The following is a 6,170-nucleotide window of genomic DNA, read 5'->3' as shown; positions in this document are numbered from 1 at the left end:
TTATTATTAAAAGAAGACAGAGATGACAGCAGCAGGTGGTTTTTACCCACATTGAGTTTCCACCTTACATCTTGGGGTTCATGTGTGATGGTTCTTTCTGTTATTAACTACACATGATTACTATTGAATGTTTAATAAAGTACCGATACTCATATTAAAGATCAACATATGATGAATTAATAGAATCACTAGTTTGCTGGATATATGCTTGTTTCCTTAAACATAGTTGCATACACACACGGGTTGCCTTCATTGAAGTAGCATATATGAAATTGAGTAACAAATTGTAAAAAGATTATTGACTTCACTGATACTAATTCACCCCCCCCCCCCGCCCTCTCAGTATTATTTCCAATAATTGGTATGAGAGCAGGTCATCTGGTAGAAGCTTAATCGCTTGAAGGAGATCCGTAGAACAATGGGAAAGAAGCTAATGAAGAAAACACCTCAGAAGAAGAAGACATCTTAGAGGAACTATGATAGTGGGAGAATTGATTAGGGAATATTTGAAAGCAACACTTCAGATTCAGAATCACCTCATAATGAAGATGAACAAGCAAAAGAACTATCAGGTATGAATTTGTTATCCTCTGGTGATACATTTCTCCATCAATTTGAAGATGATGAAAGTGATAGCGAAACAACTGAATTTGCTCTTATGGGTGAGGAAGAAAGATATGAAATAGAGGTAGAATTTAAAAGGCTTATGGACAAAATTAGAGATCAACAAGATCTATTGGACAAAAGGGAATGTGCCTCCAAAGAAGAAGCTACCAAACTAAAAGCTCAACTAGAGGAAGGAAACAAGGTAAGGAAGTAATTCAAGAAAAAGGAAGATCAATGTCAAAAGCTACAGGGTGAAGTGACATCATTAAGAAATGAAGGAAAATTAAAGGAACACAACAATCAAGAAACTCAGAGATAGATTCAGTTACTATGAAAGTCTTGTAGCTAAAATCCTCTCGCTAAAAGAAGATCTTGAAGAATCAAATAAGAAGAATAAAGAACTACTCCAAGCTGTTGAAAAACAAGAAAACGAAGTCCTTGAATTAAGACATCAGTTGGAAGAAGGAAGAAAAGTTGAAGGAATCATGAAGAAGTAGTATCTTGATAAGGAAGAGAAACATCAGGTTGAGGTAAATATTCTAAAAGATAAATTAGAAGAAAATGATAAGGTCTTACAATTTCAAGATAGTACTAAGATCTTTGATGATATTATTAGTATTCAAAGGTCTCCTACCATCAAAACTAGTCTTGGTTTTCATGAATTTGTTGAAGGTGAATCGAGTTCACAAAGTAAGACAAGGAACTCTAATGCGAAACCTGAAATGCTCAACAAGGAGATGAGAGGTCAATCCCATCAACAACCAAGGAAAGAAATTCTAAAAAAAAAAATATTTTACTCCTAACTATGGAAGTGATAGTTGGTTATTTCCTCAAATGAATAATGTTGAATGTTATGTATGTCATAACTTTGGACATGTTGCAGCCATATGCAGAAGTAGAATGGTTCAAGACCATCACATAGAAACATCATCACGTTCCAGGTACTTTAAGGGATATTGTTTTGCTTGGAATATGTTTGGTCACAAAGCCATTGACTGCTATAGAAGGAATATGAAACATATCAGATGTTATGCATGTAACAAGCTTGGACATATAGCTAAGGAATGCAGGAACAAAGTACGGGCACCATACCGAAAGGAGAAAACATCATCACACTCGAAGATATGGAAGAAGAAGGAAGTACAGTGAGAAAGATATGGCACAGCACAATGTACAAACATTACAGACTCAGAGGGAGCTAAAAGTGTGAAACTACAGTGTTATAAATCTCATACGCAAGTTTCATGAAGAGAAGTCATGTATATATGCGATTTAGACACTACGTAGTCATGTATATGTTAGTTTGAGGAGAGGTTGTGGGAAAGAGTCAGGAAAAAGGATCTGATATGGTTCAGTCAATTATTTCTCTATTTGATGATGTTTACAATCTGTTGATAATGTGTGGATATATATTGATACTCATCAGATGTTGTTTTTGATCCTCACAAGTTAACTTGATGTATATCTGATTATTGATGATGCCTTAATAGTTCTTGCTGATATGTGCATGATTAGATCTGACAGTGAACAGATGGAACAGGTTCAGGGGGAGCACATGCAATGCTTCTAATAAAGCCTTGTTGGCATTATGTTTAGAAGTCTTTGGTACCTAATCAATTATGATGATGTTTATATGGCTAAATGATACATCTTGCTATGTTAAGGTTATGAGTTGCCCATGACAAAATCTCATATGATACTTAGGGGTCACATAGTTGGGCTTCAGATCAGATTTATGGGTGGTTGTGGATGATTCTTTGGTGACGCATATAGTCATATATATTGCTTACATTATGATCTTCATAAGGACAAGGAGAAGTACAAATCTTGAGTACACAACTTCATTATTTAATGATGAGCCACTCATTTCTTTCATGCTGCTATCATCATGCCTTCTAAAGATCATATAGTACAGTTATGATGCAGGATTCCTATGGTTCTTGGTTCTCACATGGTTGAGGATTGTTGTTGTTAATGATATCAAGAAATCTTGACAAATGACCATAAGATCATGGCTTTCTAGATACATATTGATATCTCTTTTATGGATATACAATATGATGGATACATGGATGATTACTTAAGTTGCATATTGTTGGTTGGCCAAGAGAATGGTGTTATTGTAGGTCGCATGGAGACATAGCTATTTGAAGACATGGATATTCGAAGACATGGCTTACTTAATCACTTTGAGTTCTTACCTTATGATGATAGGTTGATACTCACATATGTTGATTATCATGGTTGATGCTTATCAGATGTGGGATGTTCCCTAGTGATGATACATGGTTGATATATTGAAGGCTCTTGTGGAAAGATCATACTGTTATTAATGACAATGTTATGATCATAGATGATGACTATGGTGTTTTTCACATACAGATGATATGATGTGAATGATTGAGATATGACATATGCTGAGGTTATGATAAGTCTCTTTCTACTAAGGAAACGAAGCAAGTTGATCTTGATGAAATCAAGAGGATGAGTTGATATCTATATGCAGACATACTTTGTCACAGGTTGATGAGATTTACATTGTCATATCTTGGGGACTAATGATGGACATATACAAGTTGCTGGTCTAGATGCTATTGACAGATGCTGCTGATGAAAGTTGCTGATAACTATCATAATCTTGTTTTAGATATTTGGTCTCTATGTGAAGGTCATATCAATACCCATGACGTAATAGTTTTTCTCTATTTATTGTAGTCTTTTGATGAATCCCTCTTGGTCATATGATGTAATTTGTACCCCCACTATGCATGGGAAGGATGATGTAATATTTCAGTCATGTATAAACAATCGATATCTGGTATATCCCCACTTGGTTGCGTGGATGAGTTAAGTTTATCCCCACTTGGTTGGGAGAATGAATATATGTATGAGTCATTGATGATAGGAAGGTCAAACTCACATAGTTGAGTTATAAAGTCATGTTATTTTCTTGAAAATATTTGTAGACTCTACATGTGCTTAGGGGGAGAATGGATAATACAGTACATCTCAGCATGAGCAAAGGGGGAGTTCAATCAAAGAATTCAGCATGTGCCTAGGGGAGCATGATTAGTATTCAACTATTGAAATATGAAAGTCTTCTGCTCTTAGGGGGACAAGATATTGGTCTGCCCTTTGCCCTTGATGTCAAAGGGGGAGAGTGACTTCGTGTTGTTGTTGTCATTAAGTCCAAAGGGGGAGATTTTTGGCATTATGATGCATGTGTTGTATTTGATGGCAACCCACTTGTAGCAGAACAACTCACTTGTACATGGTAACTAGATGAATCTACAGAAGAGATATCAGATGTGACATAATGCATGACAAGTAATATTTATAGATGTGATGAAATGCAGGGCAGCTTCAAGGAATCAGTTCAGAAGGCAACTCTCTCAGATGAAAGATCACAGTATAGCAGGTAAACAACAAGAATGAAGAAAGAAAGGTATACACAGGTTCACTATATACCAAGTCACGTATACACGCAAGTTCACTATATACCAAGTCGTGTATACACGCAGGTTCACTTTATACAAAGATGCGTAACATACACATGCACTTTCACAAAAGGAAAGGCACATACATGTCGAAAACTAAGTTTTGGTCCGTGGTATTTGGACCATGGTATTTTGGTATTGGTCCATGGTATTTGGTCTGAGGTATTGACCCCAGGTATTGGGTCCAAGGTATTGTTCCTACGTGGTTTTGGACCATGGTATTGAGAAAGGCCTAAGACTATAAAAGGAGGAGAAGATCATTAAGCCAAGGAGCAAGTCTCAAATATCTGATGAAGTGTGAGATGCAGTATGCAAGTTATGGGTCTATGATGCTTTGCTTGATCTCAGCCATGGAGGAATCTCAGCGATTGATGGAGGACAAGATCTAATTATGGATCAGGATCTTATGGCTTGGAATGAATCATCTCTATATGGTTTGATCATGCTTTTTCTAGATCTGTATACTGATGCTTGTGATGTTCTGTAAATATTATGATCTTGGGATAACTAAAGTATGGAATAATTACAAAATTATGAATGAAAATTTATAGATGCATACGCAGGTTAACTTTGGTAAAAGCGTGTATACACACAGGTTAGACACATCTAAGTAGCATATACCATATGAACTATGATGTTTGAAGTTACAGGTGGTTCTGGTTATTAATGAAAAGTTCTCAGTTCTGGTGACTGTTTACTGGTGACAATATTCTGCATATTTAATTGGTTGATTGTGATCAGCTTTAGTGTTGATGGATGAGATCTAATAATGGATCAGGATCATAATGACTTATCTTTATGTGATCTGATGGACTAGATTTGGTTGCTAACACACGTATTATCCTTTTGTATGTAATGATCTGGGTATGTCTGAAGTCGGGAAGTGCAGCGAAGTTATAAATAAGTATTTGATGACATATATGCTAGTTCTCTTTGGTGATGTTGCGTATACACACTGTTTCAGCTCTTCCAAGTAGCATATGCACTCTGATGCATGGTTTTTGATGATACAGTTGGCTCTGAATATTGTTGCAGAGTTCTAGGTTTTTCTCTGTGTTCTGGTGACTGTGTTTTGATGATACGGTTTCAGTGATTAAGTTGTTGGGTGATTCAGAGAGTAATCATTGAGTATTCAATGAATGGGTAATGCAATAGTTTTATTATAGTGGTGATTGATTTTGAGCTTCAATGTTGTTGATGGGTCTAGTATAAAAATTGGATGAAACGTGGCCTTCATATTATGGTGTTGTGTTCCAAGAGTATCCAGTCTGAAAATTTATGAAACATGGTATCTGGAGGAAGAAAGAAGGTCGTAGCCTTCTGTAGGTCGTCACCTATGTACTAGTAAATATATGAGCTAGTACAAGAGCTAGGGGGTTGTAGCCTTCTACAGGTAGAAGCCTGCGTATTATTATGAATCTACACTAGTAAATTGTTGCAAACATATTTTCTTATTATTAAAAGAGGACAGAGATGACAGTAATAGGTGGTTTTTACCGACATTGGATTTCCACCTTACATCTTGGGGTTCATGTGTGATGCTTATGCATGATGGTTCTTTCTGTTATTAACTACACATGATTACTATTGAATGTTTAATAAAGTACTGATACTCAGATTAAAGATCAACATATGATGAATTAATAGAATCATTAATTTGTTGGATATACGCTTGTTTCCTTAAACATAGTTGCATACACGTGTGGGTTGCCTTCATTGAAGTAGCATATATGAAATTGAGTAAGAAATTGTAAAAATATTATTGAATTGAATAATATTGATTCAACCCCCCCCCCCCCCCTCAGTATTATTTCCAACACATTATATTCACATTCAGATCCTCTTCGCAAGGCTCAGATGTCATCTTCTTAGGTTATAAGTTGGTTGAGGTGGTAGAACCCCTTTATTGGGTATGCTTGCAACCAGTGTAGGATAGTCCTCCATTTCATGATCAAACAAAGAGCAATATTTGCATGACGGGTGTGTTGGGTTAGTGCAATTGTGGGAATAGTGTCCTGGACCTTTGCAATTGTAGAAGATTAGTTGTCCCCAACCTCTACCAGGTCC

Source organism: Pinus tabuliformis, chromosome 1_1 (assembly GCF_031772625.1).
Source record: "Pinus tabuliformis cultivar Carrire ecotype Pingquan chromosome 1_1, CPIR1, whole genome shotgun sequence".
Lineage (NCBI taxonomy): Eukaryota > Viridiplantae > Streptophyta > Pinopsida > Pinales > Pinaceae > Pinus > Pinus tabuliformis.
Note: the sequence above shows the minus strand (reverse complement) of the source record.